The 22584-nt window shown below is 37.2% G+C and overlaps 1 long non-coding RNA gene across 4 annotated transcripts in view; it reads right to left on the bottom strand.

Annotated features, from left to right (window-relative positions):
* Positions 1 to 7478: 7478 nt before the first annotated feature.
* Positions 7479 to 22584, bottom strand: part of LOC117070975 — a 40172-nt gene continuing 25066 nt past the window's right edge. For all 4 annotated transcript variants that reach the window (XR_004432127.1, XR_004432126.1, XR_004432128.1 and 1 more), the window contains 3 exons: positions 9715 to 9836; positions 8989 to 9030; positions 7479 to 8274 (listed from right to left, as the gene is read on the bottom strand). This is a non-coding gene — a long non-coding RNA (uncharacterized LOC117070975). The remainder of the gene's footprint in view (positions 8275 to 8988; positions 9031 to 9714; positions 9837 to 22584) is intronic.

Genomic DNA, 22584 nt, shown 5'->3' with positions numbered 1-22584 from the left:
AGACCTATTATTACATTAAATATCTGCTACATAAAAGGCTCTGTAAGGTAAAGGAAAGTATGAAGAGGAAAATATCCCTGTCAATAGGAGCTCATTATTTCTAGTCTGTTAGACACAAAATGAAGAAATGAAATGAAATTTGGTAAGTGAAATGTTGAGAGGCAGAAAGTATGTTGAACAATTTTCTACAGACTCATATCTAACCCGTATCTAGTTAGGGAATGACAATGTACAATGACTGTACAATTGACCATATGGTCAATATCTTCTTCAGATTAAGCTGGAAAAGAACATCTTCCACAGTGGTACTCTCTCCCTGACTTTAGTGGTTTTTTGTTTGGTTGGTTGGTTTTGTTTTGTTTTTTTGAGACACAGTTTCATTCTTGTCGCCCAGGCTGGAGTTTAGTGATATGATCTTGGCTCACTGCAACCTCCCACTCCTGGGTTCACACCATTCTCCTGCCTCAGCCTCCTGAGTAACTGGGATTACAGGCACCCGCCACCATGCCCGGCTAATTTTTGTTATTTTTAGTAGAGATGGGGTTTCACCATGTTGGCCAGGATGGTCTCAAACTTCTGACCTGAGGTGATCCGCCCGCCTTGGCCTCCCAAAGTGCTGGGATTACAGGGGTGAGCCACTGCACCCGGCCTCAACTTTAGTGATGTTATTGTATTTTAAATGTAGGTTCAACACACCTTACCCTTGTCCTACAACTTTCTTTAAAAATTCTACCTTTTGTATATTCTATCTTGCTTTACTCCCTCAATTCCTAGCACCATCCTTTCTTCATTCCTTTTTCACTTATCCATCATTAGGTTGATACTTTTTTTTCAGCTGGTCCCTTCATCCATTCCTTTCCTTCAACAATCTTTGCTAAATGTCTGACAGAAGCCAAAACCAATGAAATGCAATCCTGCCTTAATGAAAACTCTACTGTGGCCGATGAATGCAGGTACAGAAAGACACTGCAAATGGGAACTCCAATGATAAAGCTACGTAAGGATTGCTGTTAGAAGACTGAAAGGATATAATGAAAACATCAAGTTTTATCTTGTATACATATAACGTGGAATGAAGAAGAGGATCTAAAATTGTACAACTGGGATGCATCTTCACATAGTAATTGAGGAGAGCAACTCACAGGTATCAGCATGTGTCTATGCTGGGCTAACAATGGTAACCTAATTATAGTACAGACCATCAACTCAAAGGTGTTCTTTGATTTGACCTTTTCAATAATAAGAGCACTAAGATCAATGATACTCAATTTTCAAATGGAACTGTGTCTTTCACTGCCATGCAAAAGTCACTGCCGCCTCATTAATTTTTAATCTCACTCTTCATGTATCTTCAGGAACACTACAACCCTTTGGTTTTCACCTAGTAACTCTAGCCACAATCTCCTTTAATGGGTCTTCCTCATTTTGTCAATATCCAAATGCCAGAGCATCCAAAGCATGGTCTCAGACACATATGTTCCTACTCCCACATACACTCTATCTCTAGATCTCATCCTTTCCCACAGCCATTACGTATCATCTCTATCTCCAAATACCCCCCAACTCAAGGTTCCTATTTACACTTTCAAAACCAAAATCTTAATCTGTGGGTTTAATATGGAACTAAAACTGGCAAAATAGTCTTTTTAAAAATCATGCACTCAAAGAAAAACCAACCCTCCCTAGCAGTTGTTGAGGTCTCAATCATAAGGAGTCCTGTTTCAGTCCTCTTCTCCTCTCATATGGTACCATTCAATGCTTTATCAAGTAGAACTGGCAAGGATTTCAAAATACACCCCAAATCCCAGTACTTCATAATACTTTCATGTAAGACAATCTAATGTAATACCTATGTACAACTTATATAAATACAACTTCTTACTTCTAGTTTTGCTATTAGTATTTATACCATCCACAGTGATCTTTATCCTACCTGTTTTAATATAGAAAGTTAAGTACTGCAGAAATGAAATTTATAAATCTAAAATACCCAAAGCAGTTGGCATCTTAATTATGAGTAAAATACAGCCATTGAACAAGGCATTCTTGTTCAAGGCACTTAGGGATAACACTCACTAAATCTTGGAAATGACTAAATGAGACACGAGAGATGACGTTTTTAGAATCTCTAATTCCTGAATATAATCAATTTTAGAATCGAATTATCTTGTGGAAAAATCAACATGATTGTCATTTATTCCAAGGTGACAAACGAGGTACCAACAATGTAGCAGAGAATATTTCAAACCATCAAATAAACATGAGACTGGTATTTTTAACCAACTATACACTTTTGTCTTCAAATTAACTTTACTAGATAAATCAAATACCAGAAGAGTCAGAGGCCTGAATTTTTTTGTGCAAATCGTTTATCAGTGAGCAGTGAACCTCAACAAATACAAAGAGAAATAAAAGGCTACAATCTTCTCCTCGGCTTTCCTTGGTCTGTGTCACTCTGCTCCCACTGGAAACAAGAGGATCTAATTTGATTGGTGGAATGATACAGTACTTACTGGGCTACTCTTTAGAGGCACTCACTGTGTTCCAAGGTCAATCACAGATATACAGATATGCATTTACGTTCCTCTGCATTCTCTTACCAAGTTCACAGGATGACTAATAGAAGGTTCTTTTCTATTTTTAACAGAGCAAGCCATGTTGTTCCCTTACATGCATCTCCAGGGTATGGGCATATGGGTTCCATTCAGATTTAAAATTAGAGAGGATGAATTCCTCTGTGGAGTTACTCTACATTTCTCCCTGAATCAAAACGTGTCCTGCAGCACAGTTTCTATTACTATCAGAGAATCACATAATAGTAATGTACTTCAGTGCTGTGATTTCCATTGTTAAAACTTCCCTCACATCATGGAAGCTTTAAAAGTTTGCTACACTGAGGCTGAATGTATGAATTCAGTATTAAACCATCTTATATATTCTCATATACATGTTTTAGTCAGGCAGATTCACGTTTTCTGATACTCCCTTACTGTATTATATGTGAAAGCAACAATATGCATAATAAAACGGTAACAGTATCTTAGGTCCCTGGCGGCCTTTTTCACTTGGTTTCCATTCTTTAGGTAACAAGTTGTGTTTTTTTTTCCTGCTGGCTATTTGTCTATTTGTACATTTATTCACTTGGTGCTTCATTTGTTTACAATCAGTAATTTTTGGCCTTGCTTCCATTTTCTCCATACATTGAATGAACAATATTAACTGGGCCTCTGCTGCAATCCTGCCACTGAAGACTAAGTACAAAGTTACATACAGAGAGCAGGGAACACTCAGATGACCACTTTTGACCAAGACTTAGGTCATGTTCAAGCCTCTGATTCCACTGCACTGGTTTCAAATTATACATTTCCATTAATACCAGGTGGCCTGCATCTCACCAATAATGAACCAGATTTTGAAATATATCAAAGTGATTATTAAAACCACTTCCTCAATCTATCCAAGTCATTGTTCAAAAGTAAGAATGTCTTTATTCTGGGAACCTTCTTTAACTAGCATAAGATGCAGGATTACTACTGGGAGACTAATGCCCTAGTTACAGAGAACACAGAACAGAGTTCGGATATGTATAGGTTTTAAACAACACAGTCACTGCACAGTAGTCTGAATAATGTACACAAACTTCTCCACAGAGAATGGGAGGGGCCATGTAAGGTGACACATGAAAGAAACTTCAAAAAGCTGAGCTTTTGTCTTCAGATAGCTCCCAAATGCAGTCCCCTCACTGTCAACCTTGGATACTCTAATGGGTTAAATAAACTTAAAGTAATGACAAGCAAAAATTGATAAACAAACACTGGTGATCTGTAGGATACAGATCTAGAATCTGAACCCAGATTCCAGCATAATGCTTCACAGTCTATTCAACTGTGAACTGTTGAACACTCTCCCAATAACCAAGGTACACATACATTACACAGATATGTTACATGAAACACTATTACCAAAAACTTCCTCTTCTGCTTCCACCATGCAATGTATTTGCATCACAACTCTGGGGTTCTATGTGCCTCTCACATTCCACTCCATGGTTTAGACATAAATTCATTCGACTCCTTGGGTAACCCTTTCCCTGTGTTCTCATATAAATCACCATCTTATTCTTTCTTTCAGAATTTTCAGTTGATAAAAGACAATGCTGGACTGTTCTGACAGGCCATGATATACGAACTCTTCCTTACAGTACAAGACGCTAAATAATGCATATAAGCAATAACACAGATTTTTTTTTTTTTTTCTTTTTGAGACGGAGTCTCGCTCTGTAGCCCAGGCTGGAGTGCAGTGGCGCGATCTCGGCTCACTGCAAGCTCTGCCTTCCGGGTTCACGCCATTCTCCTGCCTCAGCCTCCCGAGTAGCTGGGACTACAGGCGCCCGCCATCACACTCGGCTAATTTTTTGTATTTTCAGTAGAGACGGGGTTTCACCGTGTTAGCCAGGATGAGGTCTCCTGACCTCATGATCTGCCCGCCTCGGCCTCCCAAAGTGCTGGGATTACAGGCGTGAGCCACCAGGCCCGGCCAACACAGATTTTTTTCTAATCATCACTGACTCAGGTAAAAGTCACCTATGCATATTAAATCTACTAGGTGAAAGTTTGATGAAAAAATGTAATTCCGAATTAATTACAAGGGAATGTTAACTATAGTGGAAAAGTTCAGTGGACACCAATTGAACCAAGAGACCAAAGTAGTTCAAAGTGAGAAAAAGTGACATTGTCACCTGATATGATTCACTGAGGAAGACTGAGAATACTGAAGTATTTCTGCTCAAAATGAGTATTTTAAGCCTTTTCATGAGGAAACACAAAATTCAAAATCCGAGGTTATCTCCTTAAAAACTGTTAGCTATTACTTTTTAAAAACACTGATGTGATCAAAGTCCAGGAAACTGTTTCGAGACATGACAACTGAATGCAACAGAAGATCCTTTTCTGGATGTTGTAGAAGTGAAGAAACTGCTATAAAGAACACCTCTGGAAAAATGGGTAAAATGTGAATATGGACTGTATACAGTTATACTTTTATACTACTGACACATTTCATCATTTTGAAATTTGTACCAAAGTCAATATAACATGCTCAGGCTCTTAGAAAGTAGATGTTGAAGTGTTTTGGTTTACAGGAAGATAATGTCAGCAAATCATTCACCAATAATACATAAAATGATAACACTACGTATAAACACATGAAGGGAGGAGATAGCAAGAAGAGAAGTGAGGGGAGAACACAACGATGCAGAATAAGAAATCAATCTGGGTGAAGCGTAACTCAGGTTGCTCTGTGTGATTCTTGTGATTCTGAATCTAAAATTATTTCAAAAATACAAAGTCAGAAAAACGCTGGTATAAGGTATACTTAGGGAGTTTATAAACTTCCAGGTGGCACTAAATTTAGAAAATATTAATCATTTCTAACTCAGATAAACAGGATTTTTGGGGGGAGTAGAGGGAAAATTGAGTACTGCCTTATCTTATAAATCATGCATCATTATTTGATTCTTCTTTTACCCACGGCCATTAATTGTTTAAGTTAGACTTATGTTAAAAATGCCATTTTCACCTATTAGATTGATTAAAAATTTAAAGACTTTTTTTTTTTTTTTTGAGATGGAGTTTCGCTCTTGTCATCCAGGCTGGAGTGTAGTAGTACAATCTCGGCTCACTGCAACCTCCGCCTCCTGGGTTCAAGCAATTCCCGTCTCAGCCTCCCAAGTAGCTGGGATTACAGGTGTACGCCACCACACCCAGCTAAGTTTTTGTATTTAGTAGAGATGGGATTTCACCATGTTGGTCAGGCTGGTCTGGAACTCCTGTTCTCAGGTGATCCATCTGCCTAGGCCTCCCAAAGTGCTGAGATTACAGGCATGAGCTACTGCGCCCGACCTAAAATATTCTTAATACCCAATGTGCACAAATTTTTATGAAAATTGGCACTTCCATAACAACACCGTTCTGTGGTGGCAGAGGACACCATTTTAAAGAGCAATTTCATAGCATCTAACTAAAACGAAACTGATGATCCAACAATGCAACAGCTAGACATCTATCCTGTAGAATTAGGAGACCAACTGCATTAGAATATACATATAGTCAACATTATATGTAGCAACAAAACAAAAAAAAATTAACCTGCTTTCCCAAAACAGAGAAATGGATTCACCCGTTGTAATACATAATTTACATCCCACAGAAAGTCTGTGGGTAAGCTATATTTATTGTTTTGGAAACATGTCCATGCCACATTAAAGAACCTTGAAATTTACAAAATAACATCTATCATAATAATCACACATTTGTAAATGAATTCCACATAAACTTATATAAGCTCAAAAAGTTACTGACAACTATACTAACAAATACTACTTATCAAGCCTAGGAAGTAGGAATGGAAGATAGTAGATAAATGGCCACAGTTTGCTTCTGATCACTGACTGACTCACTCATTCTTGTTGGCTCTGTTTCAATGAACTAGGTGCCAAGCCTAAGTGAAAAGGAGATACACAAGAATAAAAACACACAACCCTCGACTGGTTTTAAGAGCCAAGAATTCAAAAGCTTAAAGCAGATTCTGCCCCATGTTTAACTTTAACTTCCTATGTTGAGGATTCAGAAAAATGACATGGGATGGAATACATTTTCTCACTTCTGCTTTCTATGTATCAAAATAAACTTCTGCTGTAAGCCAGAGGTCAGAAAACTACAGCCTGTGGTCCAAATCTGGCCTAACACGTTTTTATTAGTAAGTTTTACCACAACACGGCCATATTCGTTTGTTTATGAATTGGTTATAGCTCATTTCACATATAATGGCAATGTTGAGTAGTTACAACAGTATGGCCTATAATACAGTCTGCTCTTTTACCAATTTTGCTGACCTCTGTATATTGTTATACAGACTACAAAACTCTGTATCATGTTTCATATAATGTAAAGGTGTGTGATTAGGACACTCATCTTCTTATATCCAGAACGCATCCTGAACTTGGAAAATATTAACACAGGAAATAGTAGGAGATAAATTAACTTTGGAAGTACAAGAGCATCTTCTGTCCAGGTAAAATAAATGAGTATTGCAAAAGAGAATACAAGTTCTACCTCAAAATCTAGCTGCCAATGAATAAAATAATATAGTATGAAAGGAGACACTAATGGCTGTACACATTCATAAGATTTTTAAACCCTTAAATCTTGTGTCGGTAGGATTAACTGACATCAAAGGGATTGATAATATAGTCTTAAAATTCCAGCAATTGTTTGTTATTGCTAACACTAGTCTAGAGAGTTAGTATTACTGAATGCCTTCCCTGTATAAACCTATCTAGACAGGTTGCGCAATATGGTAAGCAGTTCCCCAGTGGACAGTGCAGCTTATGTTATAGAAGTAGACAATTAAAACACCAAGTAAACACTATTTTATATTAAGCCCACTTAGGTTAAACAGAAAACAAAGGAAAACCAAGGTAATGTGGATAAAGGGGAAATCTCTTTGGTACACTTAAGATTTTTATTCCAGCCCCAAAGAACACTAGTGATACCAAGAAAATGATTATACAACATGTTCTACAAGATGAGATCACAATGGCTCAAAATGGCAGTGCAAGGGTCTCGCTCTCCCTTACACACTCAATTGTCATGTCATCCAAGTTTGTGTACTTTGAAAGAGGTGAATTATAGTCACTCTCAGATCCTGATCTGGAATGAAATATACTAGGTCTAACAAAAAGGATACAACAGAAGGTCTAGTCCAGACAACACAAATGCTTAAGATTTCATTTGAGACTTGTCCAAAAACTGTGGTCTCCTGATTCAAATGAGGAAAAAAAGTATCTTACACATGGGGGAAAAAAAAAAAATCACTGGCACACCAAGGCCCTCTGCTTCTGAGAAAAACTTGCCATAATCTGGACAGTGACTAGTGTGTCCATGGGGTTGAATTAATTATATTTACCATACACAAATCTCACTTCCATTCAAAAAGTAAAATATAAATTTAAGAAATACAATGAGTTAATACACAAAAATAGAGGGAAGCATGAAATGTATTGAGAGCGCAGAGAAGTACATAAAAACATTTCAGGCAATTACTTGCCAAAAAGCAGGTCACTTCTATTCCTGGACATACTTCTATAAAAGCTGTGCCCCTTGAGAAGCAAAGATGCAAGAAGATCCCAGAAAGAAGCAATAACAATAGCATTTTGGTGATGCTGTAGATGAAACCACCATTTGGCTATAATCCCATTATCCACATGGTCACCACCTGAGAGTACAGAAGAAGAGATTGCAAATGGAAATAAACAACAGGTTGACACAGCCATGCCTGGTGACAGAAATATATCATCTTCAAGTCAAGTAACACTCCGTAAAACCAAACTCCTACAATCTGATGTGGAATAACCGAAAACCTACAAAAACCAGGTGTATGTACTGTATGCAAATTATAAAGCTGCCATTTTCCTTCCTTTCTCTACACATTGTTTTCTGTGATTTGAATACCTATCTCCTATTCCAAATTATTTCATGCCAACCAACCACCTATTTACTCTTTGAACCAGCATTTCCTGCGTAGTTTCTTCATTCTAACTTATACACCAGTTCAGGGGTTAAGAATTTTCTTAAAAGACACAATATAAGGAAATACTAATAAGATACTCTGTGTATTCCATAGTATTCCATTAAGATCTTTCCACAAACTAAAACCCAGTATCCACCCATCAATTCTCCTTGCTACCCTGTATGCTTCTTGTGCAACTTCTAGTGGTACTAAAATAAAATGCCTGATTTGCTTAAATGTTGGTTATTAACAAGCATTAACTATAAAGTCCTTGATTAAAATATCAACTCAAAATCATCACATAACCACAAAATAGGATGAAAAAAGAAATTTCAAATAACTCAAATAAGAATCTAATGTATCATCAACATAACAAATAGAACAGCTTCAAAATCACAATACAGTCCTTAATGATTTTACCTGCAGGAAAGATGTCTTCGTCCTCCTTCACTATGAAAGATGCTTGTGGGAAAAAAAAAACAAACAGGAATGTTGGAAAATATTTGAAGATTTTTATCATTCACTCATCAAATGAAAGGGTGTTAAGACCCTACTTTTACAACTTCAGTGTTGAAATATTCCTCATCTACGATCTGCTCACCTTACCTACTTACTGATGATATCCTAAATCACGCGATTGGAACTAAAATTGAACCTGCTGCTCTCATTATAACCCATACTATTTACAGTAAATTCTAATTCCTAATGACTTTGCTCTCTGATGACTTTTAATATCCTATCCATTTTCTTTATTTTCCACAGGCTGCCAGACTTCCTTCTTACCTCCCTCTAGCTGATGAATTTATTCCAAAGCATTCATTCAGTAAAATTTACTGAAATAATATAAAATTTACTGAGTATACAGATAAAAAGTTAATAGTCTCAGTCCAGATAACATCACATACTATGGTGAGAGTAGGTAAGAGTGGTAAATCAAAACCTGCATAGACTACTTATCAAAACTGTGTCACAATTTAGGGAGCCCTTTTCTCTCTTTCATTTCACCTAACTGATAATCACTCCATAAATTCACAATCTTGTGTTTTATAGAATTCATATATGGTTTTGGATTGTAAAATATCATAAATTAGATTCAGTATCAAATTGGTCAAATATAAACAGTACACCAGGGTTTCTGATTCTTACCAGCAGTTTTGAAGAATGACGTCTACAAAAATAGTAAACAAGCACAATGATTTGGATTGATATGCAAATATCAGTCAATGAAGAAGTTCTCACTTCTTAAACTGGTACCACCTCAGCTATAACTGTGAAAAATATGGGAAAATTGTGACATATGACCGGTTAATATACAGAAGGTGAAGTTCTCTCATTCCTCAATCTCCTAAAGTCCGCAAATTATTAAAACATTGAAAGATCATTTTGATTAAACTAATTTGTGAAGGTTAGTTTGTTTTTGTTTATTTACTAACACACGTTGAGAATGCAAAAACAAAACTTCCATAATTTCATAATGAATGTGTCCATGAAAATATACCAGTCTTTCAAATGTCCATCTTTCCCATCAACTTTACATGACTTTATTATTCCATCAGCCCATTCTCAGTCATCAAATTCCTGTACCATCACCTTGTGAATCAACCCACTGTCCATTAAGCCACTCTAAAGCCATCAAACATGCAGCTATCACCCATGCAACCAATGTATCCGTACCCTGATCCCTATTATTTATCCAAGATTTTAGATAGCTGTACTTGTATTCATCAATCTAAAGATCCATGCATATAGCATTCCATTTTTGATCCATTCCAATGCTAACACCTAGGCATATAACCATCTGCTCCTTCACTAAATAATTCCACTGTGCATAGAACCATACATACACCCAACAGGTTATTGTTTTTTGTTTTGTTTTTGAGACAGAGTCTTGCTCTGTCGCCCAGGCCGGAGTACAGTGGCGCAATCTCTGCTCACTGCAAGCTCCACTGCCTCCCGGGTTCACGCCATTCTCCTGCCTCAGCCTCCCTAGAAGCTGGGACTACAGGCGCCCGCCACCATGCCCGGCTAATTTTGTATTTTTAGTAGAGAGAGGGTTTCACCATGTTCGCCAGGATGGTCTCGATCTCCTGACCTTGTGATCTGCCCGCCTCAGCCTCCCAGAGTGCTGGGATTACAGGCGTGAGCCACCGCGCCCAGCCCCAACAGGTTTTTAAAACTTGCACTCTCCATCCTCGCATCCAGTCATCTGCTCATATTCTACTTTCCATCCATTTCTTACATTATTCAATATACCCAATTTTGCATGCATCTATCTGTTATTATATCTCAAATTATATTAGAAGATTATTGTATTCATCTGTCAGGGCTTTAAATATCCAATCACACATGATTTCAATGACTAGTTATTAAATCCACATAACCATATAATACAAAGAAAATTTCACTAACCAGTCTTGCATCCTTCCATCAATTCACATGTCTGCCTATCTACTACTACAACCAGGCTTGAAACCACCAATCCAACCCTGCCTCCTTGAACGCACCTATCCACCAATCACTGAATTACTGTGTGTGATTTTCCCTCTGTACTCAGATTGAAGTTGTGGCCACTTCAAAATCTTACTGGCTTAACACATTTACTTCTCACTAATGAAAATATTCCTGTGGGTCTGTTATGATGGCTCTCCAGGAAGCTTTGCTCCATATGATAGATCACTGTTCCAAGGGCATTCACCTCTTCTGGAAATTACACATCAACAAATGGTTCTACAGTCACCACGGGTGAGATATAAGCTAGAATCACATATAGGCCATGAAACTCCTGTGCCCATGAAGCACATAACACATTTCACATTTTTAATGGGTCACTTTTACTTCCAAAGAAACGAAAAGCCCCTGATTAAGACTTAAAATAATCATCTCTATGAACAGTCGAACATCTTCCACAATGCCTATCTTAAAAATAATTAAGTAGGATAAGGGGATTGGGAAAATGTGCCAGAGGTAAAAGCTATAGCCAGGGAAAACAAGGACAACGTGAGCATCTTCCAGGACCTAATAAAACACTCTCTAGCCCAGTATAGGGAGGCTTCGCAATGTATTTCCAGAGGGATTTCAAAATTTCTATGGAAAAGTGATTACTCTCACATTTGACATCTTAGAGTTTGGAGTTGTATTACGGTTTCCCCGACCCTGCTCAATGTACATTGTACAAAGGGAAATGAGATTCAATTATCTTTTTTTTTTTTTTTTTTTTTTTGAGATGGAGTCTCACTATATTGCCCAGGCTGAAGTGCAATGGCACACAATCTCAGCTTACTGCAACCTCTGCCTCCTGGGTTCAAACGATTCTCCTGCCTCAGCTTCCTGGGTAGCTGGGATTACAGTCGCACACCACCACATCCGGCTGTTTTTTGTATTTTTAGTAGAGACGGGTTTCACCATGTTGGCCAGGCTGGTCTTGAACTCCTGACCTCGTGATCTACCAGCCTCGGCCTCCCAAAGTGCTGGGATTACAGGCATGAGCCATTGCGCCTAGCCAAGATACAATTATCTTTAAGTTTCACCTATCTCTGGGCCAATAGCAGGTACACTGAGATACGAGGTACAGATTACTGCGAATTACCTCATGATAGGGAGGCAGCATCACTGAGACGCTGGATTTTTACCCCGATGAGGTTTTTGTTGGTTCCCCCTGTGAAGGGGATCAAGTTTTTATTTAAGTAGAAAGTACACCTAGTTTGTGAGACCAGAAAAGTATCCTACAGTAAGCATTATCAGTGTTTAATGTGTCCTTTTTATCCTTTCCTTGAGAAAGCATAAAATACAGCTCCTAAATCTCCTGAAGTTTCGGAAAGCCATGGGATTTACCCAATTCCTTTACCCAATTTATCATTACGTATTTAAGAAACAATAGATGATTTTCCATAACTCTACCAAAGCCACAGTGAAAAATAAAACTTTATGCTGTCATAAAAGCAGTAAGAAGCATTAGCCTTAGTGACATCGGCCCATGAGTTACTGCCATGAGCACGCAGCATCCTTAACAGTCACGGTTGAACAGTTCTGTGAGAATTACATGATTACAATCATTACTGAGATTGAGTAATTATCCTTTCCTAAACTGACCTGTCCATACATTCTTTCAGGCACATATCCATCAAATTCATACATTCATACATCCACCTTCAGTTTATTTTGCGTTGTCAATATAGCTGTCCAAAGTTTTTATCCTTACTCCCCTTCCACTCTTGCATCAATCTATACACACACACACACACACACACACACACAAACATGCTTACATGTATACCATACTTCATATATTTATTCTTGTTTCTTAATTTTATCAAAAATGCATTCAGGATCCATCCATCCATCAATCCACACACACAGTCCCATTTGCACATCATCTACTTGTGATTCCATTATTATTCCTGATCCTATACCCATTTATATACCCATTCCCATCTGTTAATTTATCCATTCATCCTACTATTAATCCAGTCATTCAATGAAGCAACTAACCATTTATCATTCCCCATTACCCAAGTGTCAACCAGCTGGCCAGGCAGAGCTCCGTACTGCTTGGAGTTTTACATAGTGCCTTGGCTTAACTAAACTTTCTCATACTACTGAAGATCCAATCAGCCCGTCCACAGGCCTAACCTCAAATAATCTTCATACCTTCTGACTTTGTAACTGTTAAGCAGAATCTCAGGTTTCCTTCTTTTTTTTTTCAGAAGGAGTCTCGTTTTATCACCCAGGCTGGAGTACAGTGGCATGATCTTGTCTCACTGCAACCTCCGCCTTCTGGGTTCAAGTGATTCTCCTCCTTCAAGCCTCCCAAGTAGCTAGGATTACAGGTACCCATCACCACACCCAGCTAAATTTTATATTTTTGATAGAGATGGGGTTTCACCATGTTGGCCAGGCTCATCTTGACCTGCTGACCTCAGGTGATCCTCCCGCCTCGGCCTCCCAAGTGCTGGGATCACAGGTGTGAGGCACCATGCCTGGCCTCCTCCTGAGGAGTTTGCAACCTTCGACAAATTTGCAACCTTCGAGAAGGCTGGGATTTATTTGGGAACTGACCCTGCTCTAATAGAGAAAGCTTCTTCACTCACTACTCCAAGTATTTAAAAATGCTAACTTTGTATTAAAGGAACTTTATCCGGAATGTCTGTTCTTCTTACTAAGATACTGCAAAACCCCCTTCTTTGTTTTACTTATTATTCCACAATAAAAACCTATTTATTCCACAACTCATTAGCTCATGCAGCATCCCATTTTGACAAAATTCTGTTGAAAGCCCAGTACAATTTCAGTTACTACCCAGGACACCATTAACAAACATGGTTATCTATTATGATGATGAAAGCACCCTAAGCACCATATTACCATTTTTACTTTCTGTAGCCTACATCTCCTCTATTTCTACATTATATCCAAGACATTATCACAGTGGTATACAAACATCCATCAATTATTCTTATTGCTACGTATTACTAGAAAATGAACCACTTTTTTGCCACAGATGATATAAATTTACAAAATACTAAATTCCTACCCATAGGTTTTACATTTTACATCACTAGCAGCAACGTATGATTTTCCATAATTCCCAACATGTTGCCAAAAAAAAATGTTGTCAAACTTTGGACTTTTGCTAATCTGATAGTAGAGAAACTAATTGTATCTTAGCTATATTTTCAATTGTCATTATCCTTATTATGAGCAAATCCAAGAATCCTTTTATATGGTTAATAGCACTTCGCATTTTTTTAATGAACTATGTGCTCAAGTCACTTTTCCTTCGAGCTGGTATTTTTCCCCAATTATATCTCACATACACCAAAAGTTTCCCTCTTCTTATGTGATGCCACAACTCACTTTTCCAACTTTGTCATTTCATTTTTACTATCAATCTTTGTGTTTCTTGTTGCTTCTACAATGTGTATTTTTCCTCAAAATTGGAGAGACATTCATTTGTTTTCTGAAACTGTATAATTTCTGCAGTTTTTAATTTAAACCTCTGATTCATTTTAAATTCTTCATGCTACATACCATGAGAGATGAATCTAATTTCTTATTCATTTGGCTAACAATCTACCCCCATGATTGCAGATAACTTTAATACACTTTCTGTTTCTCATGTCAACTTACAGGTCCTTCTATTCCATGACATTACTTTGCTTATAAATGTGCCATTAACATAACTCTAAACACATACAAGATTTTCTAAGTCTGTGATACCCAGTCAAGTCACCTTCCTCATTACCAATCTTTACAACGTCTTCACAACTTTTTTTCTCACAACAAAAGTGACAATCAAAATGTCTGACTGTAGGAAAAATGCCTTTTAAAAAAAGATGAAATTATAAACTGACTCATAATAAAGAACAAAATTCTTCTATACCATCCAGATTTTCCCTGAGGAACTAGAACACCCTGGAATATGTATACACTCCCATAAATAAATATACTGAACACTAAAAATAAGACAGTTTGAAGCAACCAGCTATCACAAAATGATTAAACAAATTGTTGTTCAAAGTGACATAATGACTAAAAACATACTGGTTTACTTGATTTGTATCTATTTTACCTTCAATTGCTAGTGCATTCCCTCTTAAGAAACATGAAAATAAATACATTCATTGTATCTCTACTCCTTGGTACTAATACATCATGCATTCCTCTTTAGGTAAGTCTCATGATGAAAGTTGTGGTCAACTCTTTAAAACATACAACTAATTGATAATGAGCTTTTCTCTTCAATACAAAGCAGACAAACAATACATAAAAATATAGTTTAAGCTGACATTTGGCAATGTGTTCTAACAGGTATGGAGCTAGTATCTGAGCACTATAATCACTAAAGTGGGATACTCTGATAACCTTCCCTTTCATGTCAATGTTTAACATTTTTTGGAAAAAACACTGAAACACTGAGAAAAAAATATTAAACATGACCATAGGGGTGGCATCCTACCATGTGTACAATGTAATTTTTACCAGATAGCATGATGATTATGCTTAAAAGGATTGGTATCTCCAAAGCTTAATATAAAATACACTGAGAAGAAATTACAAAAGAAAACCAGCAATTACTTTATACTTACTGGGTAAGAGATGGCTTTTTTCCAAAAAATCAAAGTATGTTATCAGATTATATTTGCAAAACTTCTAAGAAATCTCGTTAGCATGATCTCATGAAAAACTGAAAGCATGACCAGGCCAGGACATCAAATTAATGGGAAAAATAATATCAAAGACTAAAAAGGTCTCTAATACGACAAATATAGAAACATGTAACACGTTTATAGTAGATCTTGCCAACTATTACTTATGAAGATCTACACACGTAAGGTAATATACCTAATATACCTTTCCAAGCACCCCTTACAAATACGGACTGTACTTTGTCATACAAGAATTCAGACTACATATGGTGTATACAAAATATATATTTTGGACCACAGTAGCTCACCAATTCATTCAGTATACTAAAAATAAAGGGCAGAATCAATCCCCCCCCCCCAAAAAAAAACCAACAAATAAGAAATAAGAAATCCACTAGAATACCCAGCCTGGAGTTCAGTGTTGTGATTGTAGCTCAATGCTTTAGTGATGCTCCTGCTTCAGCTTCTGAAATAATTGGGTTCACAAGTGCATGCCACCACACCTAATTTTTTTTTTCTTTTTTCTGTGAAGACAGGTTTCACTAGTTGCCTATGCTCATCTGGAACTCCTGGGCTCAAGCAAAATGCCTTTGCCTCCAAAAATGCTATGATTGCAGGCTTGAGACACCATGCACAACCTTGATAAATTTAAATGAGGATTGTTTTCTTTGTGTTTTTAGAAAGCATATAGGGATTTTAGTAAATTTTACTAGGTAGAGATAAGATATTGCAATTATTTTGAAAATTGATACATAAAAATATAAACCTATTCAGGATTAAATCACCATGGTAACTGTAATTTTCAAAATAGGGGAAAATGTTGATAGTTATTAATTCTAGTTGCTAGATAACAGAAGGTACATTATTCAGTTCTCATTTTTGGTGACTTCAATTTCTCATAATAAATAACAAGTATTTCCTCAAAAAGCAAGTTCATGAAATTACCAAATAACTCAGCAATTTCATTCCCCTATATATATATTCAGATATGAAGACATGAACCTAGATATTTGTATGGCAACGCTCAAATATTAATGGACATATTTTTAACTGTATTCATCTCTCTTTTTTTTTTTTTTTTTTTTTTTGAGGCGGAGTCTCGCTTTGTCGCCCGGACTGGAGTGCAGTGGCCGGATCTCAGCTCACTGCAAGCTCCGCCTCCCGGGTTTACGCCATTCTCCTGCCTCAGCCTCCCCAGTAGCTGGGACTACAGGCGCCCGCCACCTCGTCCGGCTAGTTTTTGTATTTTTTTTTTAGTAGAGACGGTGTTTCACCGTGTTAGCCAGGATGGTCTCGATCTCCTGACCTCGTGATCCGCCCGTCTCGGCCTCCCAAAGTGCTGGGATTACAGGCTTGAGCCACCGCGCCCAGCCAACTGTATTCATCTCTCAATGGACACTGTGAATGTTTTGGTAAGCACGGGCATATAAAATGGCCATTAGCAGAGGAATAGATTTAAAATTGTGTCCATTAGCAGATGGATAAAAAATGTGGTGTTATATGTGTATAAACACACATACACTCATATATACACATATATACACACACATACATACACAAAATGGATTTACTCAGTCATAATAAGAAATGAAGTTCTCATGTATTACATGAAACTTGAAAGCATTAGATGAAATATGTCAGGAACCAAAAAACACATACTATGTGATTAAACTTATAGGAAATACCTACAACAGGCAAAATCAAATGCAGAAAACATGATTGGGGAGACAAGGGACTAGGGATTAGAGTAACAGGTATACAGTTTCCAATTAAGATGACAAAAGTTTTGAAAATGGTGATAGTTACACAACACTGTGAGTGCATTTAATGCTAACGAGTAGTACAATTAAATCTGGTTAATATGGCAAAATTTATGTCATGCATAATCCATCACAATTAAAAAGTAACAAAATTATAGAACACAACTCTTATTGATAATCAGAAAGTGGGCAGATTCATGTGACTACTGTAAAATAAGCTGGGCAGAGTGGCTCACACCTAGAATCACAGGACTTTGTGAGGCTGAGACTGGGGGACTGCTTGAGTCCAGGAGTCCAAGATGAGGCTAGGCAATGTAGTGAGACCCCATCTCTTCAGAAAAGAAAAATTATCCAGGCATATCTGTAGTCCCAGCTACTCAGAAGGTTGAGGCAGGAGGGTCCCTTGGGCCCAAAAAGTCGAGGCTGCAGTGAGCTATGATAGTGCCACTGCACTACAGCCTGGGGACAGAATGAGAAATTGTATCCCAACAAAAAAAACTGGTGAGCTGAGGGTTCTGGGAGTATGGTAGAGCAAGATGCACCAGAAGTCTTTCTCCCCCTGAGATGACAAATACACCAGAATAATCGGTATGATATAACTGGTATGGAACTCTGGAGGATTCTATTAACCTCTAAATTCAGGTTTATTCAGGTTAATTTCACTCAACATCAACTCTTAGCAAAGTACAAATTACCTACCCCTAACTCCTACAGCCTCACGCAAGGTAGCTGTGCACATTTCTGGAACAACTTACATACAGCTTGCAGAAGGAATGAGGGTAGGAATAAACAAAAAACAAAACACATCACTCTGATACACAAACACTGAGAGGCTGTGCTCTCATCAGTTTACCACTTCTAATCTCAAAGATGTTAAGACAGGTAAGCAGCTTTTAAAACAACTATCTTAAAGTTGCTCAAAGAACTAAAGAAACTGATGGAGAAGGTTAAGAAAATGATGCATGAGCAAAATGGAATCGTGAGACAAAAAAAATTTCACAAAGGAACCCAAAATGAAATTCTGGAACATGAAACGTTCAATTAACTGAAATGAAAAATTTTCTAGAGGGATTCAAATGCATTATCTCAGCAGGCAACAAAAAGGATCAGCAAACTTCGGAATTTTATCAGTTCTGAGGAACAAAAAGAAAAAATATTGAAGAAAGGTACACAGAGTCTAAACAACTTGCGGTCTACCACTCAAGCTAACCAATACACACACTGCAGGATTGCCAGAAAAACGAAAGCATGCAACAGAAAGAATATCTGAAGAAATTCTAGACGGAAACTTCTCAAATCTGATGAAAGACACGGATATTAACATGTACGAACCTCAACAAACTCCAAGCAAGATTAACTCAAAGACCCACAATGAGACACATTATCTTTCAACTATGGAGAGCAAAAGAGAAATAATTCTGAAAAGCAACAATAGAAAACTGGCATCATATAACAAGGATTATCAGTTAATTTCTCACGAGGCCAGAAGGTAGTGGACACATTCAATGTGCTAAAAAAAAAACAAAAACAAACAAACAAACAAACAAAACACTCAACTAAGAATCTAATATCCAACAAAACTGTTAATTTTTTTTAAAAAGGGAGAAACTGATACATTCCCAGATGTACAAACAACAGGAGTTTGTTAACATTAGGTCTGCTCCCCCACCAAACAAAAACACTGAAAAGACTTCTGAAGGTCGAAATAAACAGTAAATGGAAGCCCTATGAAGAAATAAAGATGGGAGGCTGAGGCAGGAGAATGGCGTAAACCCGGGAGGCAGAGCTTGAAGTGAGCTGAGATCTGGCCACTACACTCCAGTCCGGGCGACAGAGCGAGACTCCGTCTCAAAAAAAAAAAAAAAAAGAAAGAAAGAAAGATGTGGTTAAAGGTAAGTATTTGAGCAATTATGAAAGGTTAACAATGGTGTAACTGTCCCTCCACTTGCTTTTCATTAAGAAACAGGCTCTGATTCTGTTGCACAGGCTGAAATGCAGTGGCATCACCATGGCTCATTGTAGCCTCAACCTCCAGGGATCAAGAGACCCTTGCATCTCAGCTTCCTGAGTATCTGGGACTACAGGCATATGCCACCACACTCAGCTATTTGTTGTTGTTAAAATTTGTTTTGTAGAGACAGCCTCTTGCTATGTTGCACAGGCTGGTCTCAAATTCCTGGTCTCTAGCAATCCTCCTCCCTTAGCCTCCCAAAGTGCCAGGTATTACAGGCGTAAGCTACTATGTGCAGCCTCTTGCCTTTTTTAGATTCTACATGACTTAAAATTGATAAATTATAAAACCACACATTAGGCTAAAAACCAGTAAATATTATTGTAACTTTGATTATAACTTTACAATTTATCTTCTAAACAATTTAACAAAAAAATGAATTTCAAAAAATATTTTTTGATCCACAATATGTTAAAAGATATATTTTTATAACATCAACTGAAAGGGGTAGGAGTGAAGGTGTTAGAGAAGTAGGTATTTTGTAGACTGCTCAAGTCAGACAAAACAGACTGTTAATCCAAGATATTACAACAAACAAAAATGTACATCATACATTAATCAAAATTACAAGATAAACATGATCAACATTAATGATCCTAATAAACCACCAAAATATATGAAACAAAAATTGACATAAAAGAAGGGAAAAATCGACATTTCCTCACTAAGAGATATAGACTTCCAAGAACCTACTCTCAATGATGGGTAGAATAACCAGAAACAAGTAAGAAAACAGAGGTGTGAGTCAGGTGTGGTGGCTCATGCCTGTAATCCCAGCACTTTGGGAGGCCACGGCAGGTGGATCACAAGGTCAGGAGTTTGAGACCAGCCTGGCCAACATGGCAAAACCCTATCTCTACTAAAAACACAAAAATTAACCGGTGGTGGTGGCATGTGCCTGTAATCCTAGCTACTTTGGAGGCTGAGGCAGGAGAATCGTTTGAACCTGGGAGGCAGAGGTTGCAGTGAGGCAAGATCACATGACTGCACTCCAGCCTAGGGAATAGGAGCCAGACTTTGTCTCACCCCCCACCCCCCCCAAAAAAGAGAAAAATGAAGTGTGTAACATCACAATAAATCAATTATATTTAACAGATACGAACACAACAATCTCTGAACAACAAAATGCACATTCCCCTTTAAGTGCATGAGACATTTTTCACAACAAATGTAGTTAAGTCACAAATTCAGTCTCAATAAATTTTGAAAAGGCAGACAGAAAAAGCCTCTTCTCTGACCACAGCAAGACAATGAATTTAGAAATCAATTAACAGAAGGAAAGCCTTGGAAAAGTCACAAATTTGTGGACATAAGAAAACACAAACAACTAGTACAACAAAGAGGTTAAAAGGAACATTAGAAAATATGTGGGAATGAATGAAAATGAAAATAAAATATTTTATGAATCTTACACCTATTAAGGTAACATAAAAAAATTTCAAATCAACAAACTGTACAAATTAAAGAACTATAAAAGCAAACTAAACACAAAGAGGAAAAGGAAGGACATAAAGAATGATACAGAGATGAATAAAACAGAAAATGAACACGAAATAACCACTTGGTTCTTCATAAGCAAAAATCAAGAAAACTGACAAACCTTTAGCTAAGTGGACCAGAAAAAAGAGAGAAGACTCAAGTTGCTACCATCAGAAACATACTGCAAAGTCTACAGAACTAAGAGATTTTGTAAGAGTACTATAAGCATGTGAATGTTAACAAATTAGATAACCTAGATGAAATGTGCAAATTCCTAGAAACCTAGGAAACTAAAGGCTACCAAATCAAAACCACACAAACTATTAACAGTACTGAATTATTAATGAAAAATCTTCCATCAAAGAAATACTTAAATAACAAGTGTTTTGAAACTTTTCTAAGAAATTCAAGGAGGAAACACACCCCAACACATTTTATGGGGCCAGCATTACCATCTTACCAAAGCAAGACAAAGGAGGAATAAAAAATTCAACATTCAACAAATTAGGAATAGAATAAAATCACATAACCATAGTAAAAGCTATAAATGAAACTCAAAACAACATTAATCTCAATGGTTAAATACTAAAAGGATTTCCTCTGGTATCAGTTACAAAGCAAGGATGCCTGCTTTCACCACTTCTTTTCAACACAGTATTACAAATCCTTGCCAAAGCAATCAAGTAACAAAAAGAAAGAAATGACATCCAAGTCGGAAAAGAAGTAAAAGTATCTCTTTTGGCATCCACTAAAATTTCATAGGCTGGTCGGGCATGGGGGACTCACGCCTGTAATAGCAGCACTTTCGGAGGCCAAGGGAGGAGGATCACTTGAGCTCAGGAGTTTGAGACTAGCCTGGCCAACACAGTGAAACCCCATCTCTTCTAAAAAATACAAAAATTAGCCAGGCATGGTATCAGTCACCTGTAATCCCAGCTACTCGGAAGGCTGAGGCAGAAGAATTGTTCGAACCTGGGAGATAGCGCCATTGCACTCCAGTCTGGGCAACAGTGAGACTATGTCTCAAAAAAAAAAAATTTACAGGCTGAAAATTTCCCTTAGGAGTATAAAAAAAATCTTAGAACTAATAAATTCCACAAAATACCAGGCAACAAATTCAGCAAGCAAAAATAGTAATGAATAATTCCACTTGCAATAGCATTTTAAAAATACAATACTTAGCAACTTAACCAGTAAGATCAAAGAAAATTTTCTGTACAACGAAATTTACAAATCATTTCTGAAAGAAATAAACGACATAAATAAAAAGACATCCCATGTTCATGGACTGGAAGAGTTAGTATTGTTTATGTCAATATTACTCATAGCAATGTACAGATTTAATCCCCAGTAAACTTCCCATGATATTTTTGGCAAAAATTAAAAACAAAATCCTAAAACTCATATACTGTTTCAAAGGACTGAAATGAGCAAAACAAACCTGAAAAAGAACAAAGCTGTTAAGAGTCATAGTTTCCAATTTCAAAACCTTAACTGCAAAGCTACAATAATCAAAACAGTGTGATACTGACATGAAGACAAACACCAAGAACAAGGAAATAGAATAAAGGGTTCCAAAAAAACACAAGTTTGCATAAATGCTTAGTTGATTTTGGACAAA

The sequence above is a fragment of the Trachypithecus francoisi genome, unplaced genomic scaffold (assembly GCF_009764315.1).
Source record: "Trachypithecus francoisi isolate TF-2019V2 unplaced genomic scaffold, Tfra_2.0 Lachesis_group3, whole genome shotgun sequence".
Lineage (NCBI taxonomy): Eukaryota > Metazoa > Chordata > Mammalia > Primates > Cercopithecidae > Trachypithecus > Trachypithecus francoisi.
The sequence above is the reverse complement of the archived record's forward strand: the minus strand, read 5'-3'. Positions and strand labels throughout refer to the sequence as shown.